Below are 18,275 nucleotides of genomic sequence, written 5' to 3' on the forward strand. Positions count from 1 at the left end.
ACCGTATGCATCGCAACAGTTGCTGTTTTTTATAGATGCAAAAATGCTGATTACTTCGTTTGCCGTAGTGGGAGAACAAAACGCGCTTTTGGATGTAGTTTCATGTTTCAAGTAACGCATGCAGTTTTGATCATGACTGCTATTTGTTAGGGACACAAAGTGTTCATTGAAGCAGTTTGCTAATTTTGTATCGGAAATGATTTCGCCTGCCACAGTTATTTCATTTATTCGAGACTGGTCATTTGGCCCCCGACCCAAAATGAAATTTATACGCTTCCAAGTTAATTCTGATTTCTTAATAACACTGTCATTGAACAATTGCTGCAGATACCGCTTTTTTTCATACCGCATGAGGCTATTAACTTTGTTTCTTTGTGTTTTAAATTGCCGTAGTGCATCATTGTCTTTGTGTATGAGGAATTTTTTGTATAATTTGTTCTTTTTACGAATTTCTTTTAAGCATCTCTTTGCTATCCATGGCTTTTTCCCTTTGCGTGTAGGCGTACGTGTCGTGAGAGGAAAACATTTATCATAAACATGTTTGAACTTTGCATGGAAGCAGTCGTAAGCTGTTTCTGGATCTGTAATCGATAGGACTTCAGTCCAGTCGACAAGGTTCATTTCATGGCGAAATGATTCCAAACTGACTGTATCTATGTTGCGGATAGTTATCGGTTCTATAGGTGCAAATTTTGGTTTGTGGGTGTGCAGCTTAATAACCATAAATATGGGAAGATGATCGCTGATATGTGCCCATATGCCTCCTGACAGCAGATCTGGATCATCAATGTTAGTAACAAAAATGTCTAACAGTGTTGATACATCACTTTGAATGCGCGTAGGAGTGTGTATTAAGTGTGTAAAACCATTCATTTCAAGCAATTGGCACAGTTTCGTTTGTTGTGCTGACATCTTAAGTAAATCTATATTCAAATCTCCTGCCAGTACTAACATATAGGAATTTTCATTTACCCAGCAGAGAAACCTGTCAAGAAATGTGAAAAAATTTGTGATGCATCCTGCCGGGGGTCGATACATCACACAGAAAATAGCGTTAGCAGATTGAACAGTAAGTAACTCAAAATCATCCGTTATGGAGGAATAAGATTCGACAAAAGTGCAACGTATGGAATTTTTTGCCATTATCATCACACCGCCTCCTCTTTTAGAAGGCCGATTCAAATAATAGCTGGTGTAGCCACTCGTTCGAAGCACGTGAGCGTCATCTCTGTACCAAGTTTCGGTCATCATTACAACATCAGGTTCATAACCAAAGCTAGCGATAAGTGCACAAATCTGGTCTTCTTTATTGCATGCTGACTGAGCGTTAATGTGAACGAAAGAAAGTTTATCACTGTTATGGAATACCTTGCCCACATCATGTGGCGTAAAGTATTCGCCCTCCATTGTGTGTCATTTTTTTTTTACTATGCAAAAGACCAGGATAAGCCTACTGCATCTTTTTCAAGTCATCGACATGCTTTACTAGCAGCGTCCTCGAGGTTTCTGTTTTTCTGGCAAATATCTTTCCACCCCTCGTCCAGACGTAACGCCAGCTTTTTTCTTTCTTTTTGGCGGCAGTCATTAGAAATAATTCAGCAGTAAGAAGGCACATTGCATGACTTTATTTACTGTGGTTCTTTTTACAGTAAAACATTAAGAAATAAGGCCATAAAGTTGCAGAACAAAATTTTCATTAGGATTTATCGCTCAAGAACGAATGGCAAAAAAAGCGAGTTTCGAGAAAAATGAGGAAGATTAGAAATAACTACGGATGCCATAAACGAACGTGCAGGGTGAATAAAATCCGCCATATCAGTAGATAACCCCCTTCTTAGTGACACTGTTCTAGATTTTGCGTTTTCGGCTGTTCATGTCTGTTCATGTCATGTTTTCGGCTGTTCATGTCATGTTCATGTGGCGCTTCATCCTGTTACCTTCCTATGTGTTTCGTCTGTTTTTTGCGCCTAAAACCTATTTCAATATGAACCAAAACCTACTAGCCCAGCAGCAAGTGCTCTTTCCTTGTGTTTTTACAGAATCAGTTGTCCGAAAGGAAGATCTTCAGATACGCAGTTTTTCACTGATAAGGCAACCCTTCTGGTCGAGGTGGTCAGGCAAGTGATCCCAAAGTGTTTAAAACCTTTAGTGGACCTCCGTTAGTATTGATGATATGACACACACAGGCTCAACTTCAATGATGGCATGATGGTAAAAACTCCAATGTGTTCCAGACATCGTGCTTCAGTTTTGAGAGCGTTTCAGGTAATAGATACAAATAAAATAGACACGGACGGCAAGAAGCAGTTATAATAACTCTAAAGTGAAAAATGAGCTAGACCAATTAGCAACATTATCAATATATTTAAGACAAAAACAATACTATAATAATTAACAATTCAACAATTAGGATTTTGTCTGACTAGAAAACTTTGTTTCACAGGATGCGCAGGGGTTTATAGCTTTTGGCTGTAACCCCTTAGCGGTGTTAATTAAGAGTATAGGTTTTGTTGGAACTTATTCGGGAGAGAATCGGCAATTTCATGAAACAAAATTATAAAATTGGAGTACTGTAAGAAATATTACGTTTTCAAAAAGGGCTATTACTGCGTGATGCATTGCATCCATCTTTTGTAAAGTGTACTCTGCCTCATAATGGTACTTGGTGGGGGAAAGCCAACAAATGGTTAAAAGGAAAGCTGCGGGGCAGGTTTACAGAGAATCGTACAAGTCTAAAAAATATAATATAGAAATGGCGTTTAAAAATCGACTCAGCGTTGGTTGCAGCCGACAGAAAAAGAAAAAAAAAATATTCTTTCTGCAGATGTAGCGTATTCCTGAGTGTTGTAGTACTAATTGTAGTTTTTAAAGCCTTGGCATTACCATAAAAATTCTATATCGCGAATTCTCAAGATCAGCGTGATTTTATAGACTCTGTGACATTTTGATACCGTTTTCATCGCTTTTCAGAAAGGGTCCTGAGTTTAGAACTTCTGTCTTAGTAGCGCCCTCTGTGCACATTCAGTGAACGGTAGCCCTTAGCGATTTTTTATAGAAGGGGTATGTCCTACTTCCTGCAACTGGAGGAGCCCTCAGCGCAAGGCAAATCATTGGAGTCGCGTTCATATGGAGTCTTTCGGCACTCATATAAACCAGTGTACCAAATATATGGAGAATTTTGTTTGTTCTTCCGGCCGCAACAAGTAGAGCACCAGCGAATGAATGGAAGGATGCCTTTCTATCTCTCTGCCACCGGCTAGCCTTCGGTGCGGCATGTGCTCTGCATATTTTGTATGCCAAAAATACTAGTCATGCGTTACGTAGGCTTGAAGAATACGGTTATAGACTCTTAGCCCCTGTGTGTTTTGTGTTCTAGGTTGTTGCTGTCGTGGTCTGTGATAGACTGGAACCATTATGCCCAAATAGAACGACATTTTCCGGTGCTGTTGGTATGTTTACCTTCTCGATGTACTTAAAAGTCCTTGCACTAAGCATGGGCGCCTTTCATTTACAATCGTAAAAAAGGAATAAATTATCAGTTGCAATTTTTTGGGGGCGATATAGAGCCTTCTTACTTTTCGCGAAATGCTTCTCAAGGAATTAAAAAACTTGCTGTATATTAACCACTTGTTTGGCTTCCGTGAATATAGGGAAGTTTGGGCACTCATGCGCCCAAAGTGGAAAACGGTAATGGCAGGGGAGGAATAGTATGTAGTTGCTACTATCACTCAGACTCTCTATTGATTTTATAGAGACGATATGAGGAATACATGTAGAAAGGCCAAAGATAACCACAAAGAACACGTAGCAGCTACGTGAATAGCAATCAAAGCAGTGATGCTGCAATAACGATTTACCTGTGGCCCAGAGAAGAAAATTCATATTCCGCAATTGACATAAAATGTTGGTTGATGCACGTATTACCTCTTTTCTTGATTAAATAAGCCTCCTTGGTCTCTCGCGTCACCTGAACCTTATAGCGGAATATATATTAGTTTGTGAAAATCACCGACGGCAATCCTGCTTTTGTCTTTTTTTTTCTCTTCTTTGCACTCTCTGGAATGTGCCACTACATATGAAAATGGGTAGGATGATAAGGCCCTTGAGTGTTTCTTCGGAAGAACATTGATACGTCGGCCCATTTATTCAACGTAAACCTTCCCACAGAACAAGGAAACTCCTGCGGAACCACACATAGGGCACATGCCGCGACTCTTTGTTGACATGACATACGAACGAACTAATACAGGGTGACAAACCACCTTTTCACTAGCCAAAGAGACATAATGTGGCCAGTTACAAAGGGGAACAATAAATTACTTTAATTCCATAGGTGGCTCAGGAGTGGTTCGATCTAATCAAGAAAAGCGGAAGCTCTCTTTTGGGGATTCGGGAGCACGGGTGTTACGCTCTGGGCGTGTACGCTCCTTATCTGCAACAGCGGTCTTTCCGCAAAAAACGTCGCTAGTGGGTAGTGGATCCGAATGGGGAAGACTGCATCAAAAGCACTCTATCTCTTCTTCTTCGTCATCATACTGTTGCTATCGGGTGGTGGTGCTAGGCGTCTTGGAATGTCCCTGTACATGTAAGTCACTCCAATGGGGACAATAGTGTCCCCCACCGTCGCTTGCGTTGCGAATCTGTCCGTCCATTCCAGTCGTTCGTGCTCGAAGGAGAGCAATGTGGGCATTACACTTTAGTACAACACGGCTTTCTTCTTTTCTTCCTTCGTTCTCTTTCTTTTTACCGTGTTTGCTTTTAGAACCTGTTTCTCTATTTGGCAGTTTTTTGCTTCGCGCTATGCGCGCCTGCGTCAAGAAGACAGATGCAATCTATACCGGGGATCAATGCAAATGCGATGGCGAACATGAGCTCTCTTATCTTGCGACATCGGCGGAAGTCTTTTTCATCGATCACATTTCGGGGATTTGTAGCTTCGTAATGTGATCAGATATTTTTTCGTATTCTTCCTTGGTGTTTTTAAGCAGGACACTTTTTTTGCCCACCCGTCAATATTTGCGTTAACATGAGACAATGGTTATGATACGGCAACGGAAGGAATCGCAAAAAGGATGAAGGGCAACGGTCCGCTTTACGCATCGTATTTCCATTACTGCAGTATCTGCTTTGTCGGCCTTCTCCTTTGTTTAGACACCTTTGTCGCTTGCGCCATTTTTGTTTACTGTGATGAACCTACCTGTCCACGCTTCTACCCTCGCAGGTGTAGTGAGTTTGGGATAATCAATTAGTATTTTAAGTATCTTTCTTCGCTGTTTTATTGTGTGACGTTTATTTTTTCAAGGAGTCGCCTCGCATAGAGACAAAAGCAGCATGGCCTAAAAGGCCATTTTTTTTTACAGCGAAAAGTTGTTTTAAGCAGCTCACCTACGAGGGAAAATGAGTCCTGTCATAGGCGCTGCCGGCGCTGCCGGTGGTGGTGGAAAAAAAATAAAAGAAAGCGGCAAAAAAGCTGGCCCTGCCGTTTGGCTTTGGCTACGCGCCGGTTATCCAAGTGTTAAAGATAGGGGATAAAATTAGCAATAACTAGCAAAGCCTGTCGAAATAAATTAGTAGGAGTTGTGGCAGCGGCGAAGGTGCGTCTTTTGAGTAACCCCCCCCCCCCCCCCCCCCCCCCAACTTTACCAATGCGAGAACACCATATTCCTCCCCTGCCCGAATTCGGGTGGAAAAGGCAGCTTCGGTGAGCAGGATAAAATGCCCTGCGTTTCTCTGGAGCTGCTACCAGCTCATTTACGTCCGATTCACCTCAGCCGCTAGCTTCCGGCCGGTCGGCTTCGCAGATAGCGTTTCCAGAACTCGCTCCTCAGGAGAATGCGGCTTGCGACGCAAGTGCGGCCGGCTGCTCTGCCCCATCGACATGCAGGGATCATGGACCAAGCAGCCGCTTGCTGAATGTATGCGAACGAATGAACAGCGTGCTTTCGGAATCAAACAGCAGTGGGAACTCCTCCGTCGGGACAGCTTTTCGCTGAATAGTTCGCTTTAAGCTACAGCAGGAGTCTCCTGACGTCTCAGTTGTCCATGGTCAAAGTTTTCTGGACGCATTTTATTCACTCCTGTCTTTCGTAAATGTACACTCAATCACGTTAACGCATTTCGTTAAACCTACCCAATGTTTGGACAATCGTCCTTCCTGGCCTTAGACGTGCATCGCTTATGAGCCCGATGATTCGCTACAACTTTAGGGACCTTATAGGTCATAGTCTTCCGGGCGTAGATAAAAAAATCTTGTTGTGCATATTTCCACTAGCTGCGTAGCTGCCCATAGCTGAGTAATGTAACGTTATGAACTTCTTCCGGTAGCGTTCATCCGATTCTCTGGCAAGACTAAGCGAACGAATGGTCATCCCAGCATTTTCAATTTCCTTCCATCAACCTTCCTGGAAAATAGTTCCTTCTTTAGTCCTTTGCATGTCGCAGAATTTTTGTTTCCTTATTCTATCGATCCGCATTACATCAATTTCGCCCATAGTGAAACTTCCCAAGCGCCACTTCAGCCTGTCATATAATCGTCCCCTTATGATCTTGGCCCGTGGGAGCTATTCACAGACAAAATGTGCACTTCAAGCACGAAAGAAGGCGAAAGGTTGTCTAGCTTCCACCGTTGTTCTGCCCTGTGTACGCGCATTGGAGTGTGCTTATTGGCAAAGCGTTCTCAGCTCTCGCCTGCCGTGTCGAATTTTTTCATTATTATGACAATAATTAACCTGATTATGAGCTGAAAGTATATACACACAAAAGGCAACAAGAAAAAGTAGGAAATGACTTGTCTGAGTCATGTCACTGGCGCCAAGTCATCAAGGCTTTTTTCGGGTTTTCTGAACCCTTTGTGACTTTTGAAACTCAGTTTAAATAATTTTTGCTATTTATGCGTTTATACCTTGTACATGCCAAATAAACAATTTATTTTGCAAAGTTTGTGTGGCTGGTCTCGAAACGTCATCTTGGATATTTACGGTAACGTGTTTCAAACAGTGTAGAAACAGTATAGGTCCATGTTCTTGCTTATTCATTTCTTTGTTACAGTGGATTATATAAATGTCATTCGATTGTATCTAATTCTTCATTCATTATTTCCATACTTCACTGACAAATGAATGGCAGGCATTGCGACCTGATAAATAATTCATTTAAGATACTCCACTTAGCTGCACTTTATTCGGTGGTGTGATGTGCACCAACAACCTATCAGTGCTAACTAACCTAACTTAGGGGTGAACGTCTAGTTTGCCTACTCTTCTGGGCGGAATTTACGAAGTAGAAGATCGCTTTAAACTGTTGCCAACGAAGTTGGGCAAAAGCTGGAAATTGTGAAAGTTAGTATCTGTATAAATATACCTGGTTGCGCTTTAAAAAAATTCTGTTCTTCTGTACCCACATGTCTTGGTGCGTAAGGAGTATCACTGATCGGGGAAGTTAGTAAGATTTTTTCATTTATTTAGATCTTGTTCTTACTGCAATTTTATAAGGATGCATGGATGAAATGTTTTTTATATTTGTTTTTTATTTCGCTTAGCTTTACTCTTTCACCAGCAATATAACGTTTTTATTTTTCATGCACAACGTCCTCTTATTTTATAATATGCGAAAGTATAAGGCTATAGGTTGTCTGTGTCTTCTTTTTCATACTTCCCACAGAAAAATGCTGCCTTTAATTGTGTAGGCCACTCGCAGCAAGGTCTGCGGATTATGAGAAAATGATTGTGACTAGGAGAAACATTGCAATTTTAAACATATCGAAAATTTCGCATACTGGAATTTGCGCAGCGCGGACGTATGTTCACATAAATTTAACAGTGCTCTCTCTTCATTGTGTCAAGTCGCATATTTTTAAAGGCAATTTTTAAAGACAGTACCATCCCTGCACACCAAACTGCAAACGACTGATAGAGATTGCGATATGAAACGGAGAACTTACGGCTGTACGGCTCAATCATACCGAATGCACAGATATCCTGAATGCACTAATGTTCTCATTACGCCCTCGAGAACCTGCGAAAAAGCACATGCAATGTATTGCTCGAGTTAAAAGATCGCAATTCATATTGCTAGTTCGGGCTGTAATAAAGCTTCAAGTTAGGCTCTAAGCAAAATAATATGCGCTTTACGAAGAATTACACTCGCCTATCACGCTGTTGCAACCGGCTTCATAAATTTGTCCGGGGCGATTTTAGTTTAAACATTTCTATAGACAAGAAACCCACGTATTGGCTTATACTCTCCATGTTCCCGCCTGAACTTTGCAAGGTAACTTAATATACCCAAAAAACTCTTCAAAGACAACATCAACGGGTGTACTAAATTTTTCATAAGGTTTTTTTATAGCTTCATTCGAGATGCCTTCAAGTGCACATTTATGCACAGCCAGTGCATATTCATGCATGCGCATGTTTATCACGTAGCCTTATAATGCTCTAAAATTGTATACATTTCTTGAATTGTATGCACGAATTTGTTCAGTATATGCGATTCATAAGGCCATTACTAGCTCATCCACGATATCTCTACATATACTACTCAAGATTGAAGCCGAAGTAGAAATTTGATTTCTGCACAGTTGCTAACAAGCACCATTTAATAGAAGCTGCTGACCACGGATCACCTTTAGGACAGAGGTGAAGTGAAAACAAGCTGTCCTAGACAATATTTTTTGTGCAGTGTCGAAAAATTTACCAAGTATTGCTACCTCCGCTGATATCAGGTCTGAGTTTATAGCTCCGCAGCGTCCAAGAGCGATGATAGAATTGGCGGGAGGCGAAGATCCTGAGAGGACTTGATTATCCGCGGACCTAAGTTAATTAACGGTCGGTCTTTCCCTGTCAAATGACAAAGAAATTAGTTATTCCCGCATAACCATGTTAGCAATGCCGAAAGGAGATGAACGTCTTTGCGTGCGGGGTTTGGTAAAGCATTCTCTTTCATGCTGCACAGAAAAGAAAAAAATAGGAACAGATGAATAGGTTCGCTTTTAGAGCAGGCCTATTAGCACATGCAGCGAAATTGCTTTTAACAAAGGCAGTAGGTGGCCTGTCTCCGCGGCGTCATAACCAGCATCTCATCGAGCAGCACCGACGCTCGTGTAATGATTGTTCCACTTGATCGCTTTTGGAGAAAGGTTTATGTTCGTTCGTCATTCTGGGGATATTAGTTGCTTCCATTTCTTGTGCAGAGATGTCGTTGAACTATTCCTTCATTTCTTTTTTTTTCTTTTAGGACACAGCTCTGAGAGCGTTCGCAGTGGGTTCTAACTCCAGTGTAATCCGTAATCACATTACGCCGGTCGAATCAGTCAGCGACCCCTCGTTCGGTGCACCCTTGAACTTGTAGCTGCTGCTGCATCAGCACAAAGCAGCAACAAGCGTGCCTAGAACTCTAGGCGCCTTTTTTATTGCGGGGTGTGACCGCAGTTATAGAAGGCAGCTGAAGCTTAGCAGGAGACGGTGGCGAAACCTTCAAGAGAGGTAGGCAAACGTAATTGACTATTAACTCGGTATACTCGAGACAAAGCAATCTCTAGCGCATACTGTCGTGGGACCCTTCTTCCTTTACTATTAGCCTTCCGTTATTTAGAAGGAAACTGGAGAAAGGTTTTGCGCGCAATATTGCCCGCCAGCCTTAGGGTATAATTATGACGCACGATGATCGGTTCGACAGGTCAGTCAACTCTCGCTTGATTGCGAAGAAAGTGGGGAGAATGTGGGCAGCGTTGGTTGACCTTTAATTGCTTCATATCGTTGAGGCGTTGTGTTTGGTGCTGCCTGTTACGCTGCGAATAGGATTGCGAATGTGTCTCGGTATGGAGGATGGCGGCTTCACTTGCGATCATGAAATAAGAGATTTCTTAAGAGAATCAGAGAATCTTCTGCAGATACCTGCGGAAGATTTGGGCCATTGCAGGGATTGGTGCTGCTTTGAACCTTCGATATTAACTTATCCGGGGACGAGAACAGTCATATGGAGACCTATTCTTATTAACTGATAGAGCTAAGCTAAAAACTTCCCGCAACTGTCAGCTAAATCTTTCAATTTCAGAACGAAGGTCGCCTGGCTCATAACGAATTCCCTGCGGTAGTTAGAACAGCGGTTTAGAAGGAAACTCAGTGAAGGTGTCTAGGCGTCGAATAATACCGCATCTAAACGAAGCTTTCCTCAACGCAAATCAATAAAAGAACGGAACAGGATATCGCTAGTGGAGAATTCGCATATATTTCTGACTGATTCCTGACTGGAAGCACAAAACATTGCGCAGGAAAAGAGCATGTACAATGAACGACAGCTCAGTATATTTTATCTTTTTCCTCGCCCGCTTTGTTTCGCAGAGCCTTTGTGTTTACCACCTGCCAGGCGTTAGGAGCGGGCATTATTAAAGCTTGCTCACAGTCGTTCATCTTGAATAAATATTCAGACGAAAATGTCGCAAACGAAGAGCGGAAGAGTCTCACGTAGAGAGGGAAAATATTATATTTGTGTAAAGCTTTCTTTAAAGTAAATCTATAAGTGATGGATGAAGCTTGATGTCTTCAATAACGTCGTGAACTAGATGCCTCTTAGGAATACACTTTATACCTCAAGAAAGCGTTTGATGCAAGCGTGTGCGAAAACTTTTCAATAATACCATCTTTTCTCCGAATCTCGCCCAATGCGCAAGGTCTGTGCTCTTTGTTCGGTAGTGTACTACTTATTTCACATGATCCACTTGTACTGAGGACGAATGTACGTTGACGATCTCATTATTTATGCTTTTAGCAACGTATTTTGCTTGAACGTGATGTACAATTCATGTATTTCTTATGCGAAACCCAATCGCAGGTGTTCACTGCAGAAAATGTTCGCATATAGAGAAATTTCTGCAGCGTTAACGTTGAATAAATATATGCCACGTAAATTATAGTTGTGAGAAAAAATACGTCTCTTTTAATGTGCAGCTGGGTGTGCAGCATGTTTCTACTTATCAGACGAGAAAAGTCAGACGAGAAACAGAACATAGATTTGTTATAATTAGTGAGAGGAGTGTTCGATCTATCCGCTTATATTTGCGATTACGGAGGTTCATTAATGAAGAATTCACGATTGCTTCAATGCAACATGAACATAAGGAGACAGTAGAAAGTCTTTCCACTCTTTGTTCCTGTGTTTATAAAATTACCAACGAACGTAAATGTAAATGGGCCACGGAATCGGATTAAAAGATTCATTTCTTAGAACTTCGAAGAGCATTTATGGTTTACTCTGTGCGCAGGTGCTAAGCATTTTAAGCATTTTGGACCACACGCTTTTTGCGCTGGGCCATTTTTTGATTGCACTTGAAATTTTCTTACAACAAACTACAAAATCATTGATATTTCTCTTACTTTTTCGGTGCATACTGCTTAGCTTATAAGAACGCGAGCAGAGAAAATGGTAAGAGGTAGATTTTCTTTCACTGGGCACTACAGCCGGGAAGAAAATGCGAGCTAGCTTAAGACAGTTTCAACAGGCTGACTAGTTTCATTCTTTTTGCGCTGAAAAAATTCTTATGGTCGATTGATTTGTCAATTTCTGCGACCTGTAGCCCCTATTAATTATGGAATAACTTCTATTTAGCGGAACTCAGTGCAGTGAGGAACAAATAGTGTTTCTTTCAGCTTCACGAGAAGCCTCGAAAACCGGTGAAGATTGGTTTCTGAAAGGTGCTTCGCAACAACATCTTTCCGAGAATAATTTTTTTGGACGCCGTCCACTCTATGCGAGCTCGAACCTGGTTTCTTGAAACTCCTGTTCTCACTTAAAGTATAGCTTCGAGGAAGGGAAGTAATTAAATGCAAGAACCTGCTCACTTAACTGAAATCTTGCTGATTAGAGAGGCAACGCTGTTTTGCTTACGAACGCAATATGCCCACTTAGAAAACCGAAGGCCAGCCTCGGAGAAGAAAGTCTGCTGCTTTCTAATATTTCTCTTTTCTTTCAAGTGCGTGAAGCTCCAACAGGTGTTTACCTACCCGCTTAACGCTGTTAGATAAACACTCTGCTTGCAAAAGAGGGTCAGCCGTTAAATTTAGTTGTTGATGCCTTTTTTAGGTTCAGCGTCAAGAGCTTTAGAGCGGCGTTTCGGTAGCATGCCTTCTTTTTTTCCTTACGCTTTTGCAAGCACTATACAGCTCCCTTCCGGCAAATGCTAAAAATAAATTCGTTCTTTTAAGTTACCACTCAAGTAGAAAAGCTTCCACAGCGAGAAAAATGAGCATGTAACTGCACTTGTTGACACTGCAATTATCATTATTCCAACAAGCTCAATCGGTGCCTTTATCTCGCCATCATGGTTGTTTTAAAGCATTATAGTCAATAAGAGTGCCTGCGTTGTTGCTTAAGCGGACAGTGTTTGTCGTTTAATGTTTGTTTTGTGTAGGTATCGTTTATTGAATGCTTCTAACGAAGTGGGATCGCAAGTGTTTTCTTTTGTTTCTGAAGCATTCTTCATGAATAAGCAAATATTTCTATTCTTAGAACGACAGTAAAAGGGGTGTGCTTAGAATGAAATGATCTGTTCATTGAAAACGGAATGTTGCAGGGATCTCAAGAGTAATGTTTCCGGAACTTTGTCAGCGAATGTCGGACATTGAAAGAAAATGGGGCTCAGGGGGAATTCATAGAACCATCAGGAGGACCTTTGGCTAAGTATCACTTCTTAATGAAACTCTGAATTTGCAGGTGCCACTCGAAGCCCTTTCGTTATTATAATACGAGGTCTGTTAGAAAAGTATCCGACTTTATTTTTTTTTACGAACACCTGATGGATTTGAAACAAGCACGCTTGCACCAGCCTACCTTGAACCTTCGTGCGCATGAACAAATTTTTTCTCGCCTGCCGATAGCGTCAGTCACTGGCACGCAGTGTTTGAATGAGACAGTGCGCAGTGCTCTCGTCGGTTTTTTATTGCAAGGAAAAAAGCGGAGGGACAGGAGCAGCGCTACTGCATCAAATTTTGCCAGAAACTAGGCGACAGCCAAATGGAAACCATTCGGAATATTGAGACGGCTTTCGGTGATAATGCTATGAGCAGCACACAGATTAAGCAGTGGTACAATTGGTTTAAAGACGGCCGCACATCGGTGCAGAGAGAGCCACGCTCCGGTCGACCATCAACATGCCGAAATGACCAGGTCATTGCCGAAGTGAACGCTGTGGTGACGTGGGACCATCGTGTGACTATCCGAGAAATTGTGGAAGAGGTGGACATCCCCAATTTTTCTGAACATTCCATTATCACCGAAAATTTGGCCATGGAGAAGGATGCGGCGAAATTCGCGCCGACGCTGCTCACGGTGGAGCAAAAGCAGCTTCGTGTTGAAGTCTCACAGCATATATGCTCGATTCCACAAATAGTGACCCCGACTTCATCAACACCATAATCGCTGGTGATGAGTCTTGGGTGTACAGGTACGACCCGGAAACCAAATCCCAGTCGTCACAATGGCAGCATTCCACGTCACCAAGACCAAAGAAAGCCCGCCAAGTGCGCAGCAATGTCAGAGTGATGCTGACTGCTTTCTTTGACTTCCTCTGTGTGGCACACCACGTGTACGCACCACACAAAGTAAACATTGACCAAAAGAATACTACAGGGATGTCCTCCGTCGCCTGCGTGGTGCTGTGCAGCGCAAGAGGCCGAATTTGAGGTCAACAGGAAATTGGCGCATCCATCATGACAATGCTCATGCACATTCCTCGCACTAAATTCACACTTTTTTCGCGAAAAACCAGACTGCTGTAGTTCCAAAGACTCCTTACTCTCCTGATATGACCTCCTCTGACTTCTGGCTGTTTCCAAAAATCAAGAGGCCATTGAAAGGAGCGCGATTTCAGACAAGAGAGGACAAAATGGCTGCAACGACAGCTGAGCTAAACTCCATTCCGAAAGGGGCCTTTTCGGAATACTTCCAACAATGGCAGCACCACTGGGAGAAGTATGTGGAGTCCTAAGGAGACTACTTTGAAGGTGATTAGGTTTCCAACGTTCCAGTTATGCCAGTTTTTTTTCTTCGGCAAAAGGTCGGATACTTTTCTAACAGACCTCGTACATTCACTGCTGCTTCGGTAAGCTTCTTGAAACGAAAAATTGTCACCGAGATAAGAATCGAACCAGCGAGATTTTGATTAGGAGTAGCATATGCCACTTTTCAATCCTTACCATAGGACTTGCGAAAGAGGAAGGGAGGAGAGGGAGTTAAATCTCACTGTTGCCCCCCCCCCCCCCCCCCCTCCCTTTCCGGTTGCGGCATGTTAGTCCAAGCTCGCTTGCTCAATGCATGTTCCGTAGCAGGTAAGATGAAAATGGGAGTACAGTGCAATGTCGTTATTTCGAACTCGCTTAACTCTTGCGTCCAGATAATTCCAACTCAAACTTAAGTTTTGTAAACACCAAGTAGAACAAAAGGCTACCTTTTATTTAGACGTACGAACAAGTTTCCATTGAGGCTTCGATCCTGACTAAGTTCTTGAAACTAGAACTACTTGAAGCTCTTGGAATGCTAAGCCGTTATAATGCCTTTTAGAAATACCAAAGAAGTAGCCAATGTATTTTTAGATTATATTCATCATGCAAAGAAACAAACGCAAAAAAAATTCAGGGGGGGGGGGGGGGGTGGCGCTTTGTTGAACTAAAGTGCGATGAGGCGAAAGTCTTCAGCACGGTGTTGCTGCTTGTGTCACTGATGTGTGGTTAAGATGTTAATTAAGTACACAATTGTTTGTGAATCTTAAATTCTGGAGACTCTGAAGGGTGTTTGGGAGGCATCGGTCTCATTCGACGCGTTTCTGAAAACACTCTCCAGAGTTCTATACAAGGAGAACTACATATGCATTGGTAGAAAGTAGCGTAGCCATTAGCACGATCGGCTGCGGAACGGAAGGAGGGTGGTTCGAATCCCATCGTGCCCAAAGATATTTTTTCTAGTCTGACTAGAAAAGCGTGACACCTCTGCTGACATCCTTCTGCTCACAACCTTCTGTCGACAACGATAAGGCATTAAAGGCTTTCGCGTTAATACTTCTTAGCACCAAATTCCTTCCTCGTATCAATGTCTTCTAAACAAGAGTGCTATTTAAAGCTATAATTTGAAAGGAAAGAGGAGGGAAAGTACGCTGAATTGCCCCGCGCACTTAACCTAAGCTTGCAAGATGTGCATCTATTGGTCCAATTTGGACAGGTTGAGTGAAATGAAAGCAGAGAGCACGAAGTGGCGGTTTCCGACTTGAGCAGCTCAATCCCGAGCGGGTTCGGACAGCCCAGTAGTGGGCGTGCAGGTGGCTTCCACACTAGATTGTGAACTAGTTTTGAGACATGCTGGCGCCTCCGTCTCTGGAAGCTTCCCATGTCTAGACTTCTTGAACAAAATTTTTCGTTATTGGAATGCTGGAAGCTACTGTTATGGAAATATTGAATGGTCCACTCCTCGGATGCGCAGCAAGTTCTTTCGTTTAAAGCTTTCACATTGCTCGCATCGAGCATTTAAGACTGCCGTATAAAACGATGGAAGAATGTTTTTGACGATAGCACGAACATAATTAGCAAGAAATATAATAATGCTAACGGGAGATCTCTGGACATAGTGATTGTTATCATGAAGTCCTACAATGTATGAAAAAAATTGCGTTCATAAACTCTTTGCTGTCGAAAAATGCTTTTGTCCAGAATTGTTAGGTATGGTCTAGACAGACGAGATCACATAGCGAATCCGAAATTTGTACACTTCGAATGGAAACCTTCATTACTTTTTGAGTTTTACAGTTGACGCAGAAAACGGGACGACGGAAGAGAAAACATAAGCGCCGCTAAAAACAGAAAGTTTATTGGGAGCGGAACAATGAATACAAAGCCTGTAAAAGAAACAAAAATAAAAAGGCGAAGATATTGAAAAGCGGAATCAAATGGAGGGAAAGGTCGCGCTTAAGCTACCTACCTGTGCGAGCAATATGTGTCGTTCTTTGGCATGTGCTCGTCCTTGTGTCGCGCCACACAGTGTAGAAAGGCCAGCCCTGGCTGATATTACTTTTCGATGGAAGTCAGATCAGTCTGTGTTCCACCAGGCCACATCGCTTTAGTTTGCTGCACTACACAAACATCTCGCATATACGTGTAGAAAGAGAGGAGAAAAATGACTATGAAGCGAACTGCCGCTATTTATAACCATCCATGGAAATTGCACGACATTTTGGCAAAGTTTACGAAGTTCACAAAGGAATCACGAAGCTTGGCAAAGTTGGTTCAACATTATTGGAAGAAAGCACAATATGCAGCTCCCTGTCACTGTCCCCTTTTCACGTCTACGTCTTTGCGCTGGGCGCTATTCAATTTATCAAGCATAGCTTCCTTGATAAAATGGTCTCTTACAACAAGAAACTTTGTTTTCTCACCCGAAGAGGCACAAACTAAATGAATGGCTGTCGTGGCCACGAAGTTACCTTTCCTATATCACTCTCCCGTGAAGCCTTTTATGCTCGGCGTGCGCTCAATAAATTCTTCCCACAGATTGCTGTCGAGCAGCGAGCTGTACACATAAAGCTGCGGTGAAGAAAAGAAAGATGCTAAGCCATCACTCAATGGACTGCTATTTTAAAACTAGTTCTTTTCTTATTCTACGCCCACCTTCGAGCATGCGAGACGTGCCAGTGGCACCTGCTTTGCGTGCAAGCAGGGACTAAGTCGGGATCCAGTAAAGCAAAGTGAGTTGTATGGCTGGGCTTAAACAACTTTTTTTTTTTTTTTTTACCAGAAGCAGTGGTTCGAGGCAAAAAAATTAAGACGCGTATATTCGTTGCTTAAAGGCAGCACGACCGACTCACACAAAACTCCTAAATTTAACGCTGGGAAACGAAAAATGGTAGATGTTAGTAGCAGAAATATTTCTGCAAATCAAACCAAATCTTTATGGTTTGGTTTGGTTTGGTTTATGGGGTTTTAACGTCCCAAAGCGACTCAGGCTATGAGAGACGCCGTAGTGAAGGGCTCCGGAAATTTCGACCACCTGGGGTTCTTTAACGTGCACTAACATCGCACAGTACACGGGCCTCTAGAATTTCTCCTGCAAAGAAATTCTGCCGCCGCGGCCGGGATCGAACCCGCGTCTTTCGGGTCAGCAGCCGAGCATCATAACCACTGAGCCACCGCAGCGGCCCAAATCTTTATGCTTGAGCACATAGCGAAACCACAACTGTAACGTTCAGTTGGATGCTCCTCTACCTTCGCCGTAAAAGTGGGTAAAAGTTCTTTTGCAAAGTACTGCTAAAAAAATTCGAAGAACACTATAACAATGTCCATTCATCGGAATATTTAATTCTCACTGGAAGACGTCCTATCTCCGTTTTGACCATAAGCGATAGCAAGCGAACGCAAACATTATTCAGCAAGATGCAGTAATCAACTTTTCTTTAATGTTCACAGTAATTTTAAATGCTAAAAGGTTAACCAAAGAGGAACTCTGAAAAGAGGACCTTTATGCAAGCATCCTCTTGGAATGCCTCATATTTTTTACGTAAAGCCAGCAGTAATTTTCTGAACCACGCCGAATGCTTGCGTGCTTAAGCTTAGGTACGTTATCTAAAGCTGCTACGCGTAAAGTATAGAATTGCGTTAAGCGAGAGGAGTTGTCGTGTACAAGCCTTAGAGGCGCAGTGCAGCCGCAGATCAGGGCGATTCAAAAAACTGCTTGCTGTACCATGTGATTGTAAGAACATGATTGAATGGTCCATGAGCAAAACGCAGCTACCAAATGCTATAAATAAGACACGTACAGAGAAAGAAAAGTGTGCCAAGTTTTCATTATTACCACGGAAGCGTAGAGAAGAGAAATAGCACTGCGTTTGTGTGCATTTTAAAACTCTGCGCTCTTGCTGGATGAGTGCACATGCGCGGGCGCGTTATTCGAAGAACTGTAATAATTCGTGTACTTTTTCTCGGGAATCAGGTCATTCATTTCCTAAGCCTTCTTAGCTGGAATATGAGGGCCATAGTCTCCACTGAAGGAAGTCAAGAATGTAGCAACTGTAATGCAGCTGACTTATAAATTGAACATTTTGAGTAAGTGGGAAACAATGTTCAGTTCAAGTTCTGGAATTTATATGTTCTCAGCGCTCAGAATACTGTTCCGTCGATAATAATGTTGCGAAAATCAGCATGATGAAGCGACAGTGGCGAAAGCAGGCAGCCCAAGCAACAGTTTAGATCAGCAATGTAAAACCACAAGCATTAGTGATCAGTAAATGAGTTGGGAAAACT

Source organism: Amblyomma mixtum, chromosome 7, assembly GCF_055824585.1.
Source record: "Amblyomma mixtum isolate Tamu chromosome 7, ASM5582458v1, whole genome shotgun sequence".
NCBI classification, from domain to species: Eukaryota; Metazoa; Arthropoda; class Arachnida; order Ixodida; family Ixodidae; genus Amblyomma; species Amblyomma mixtum.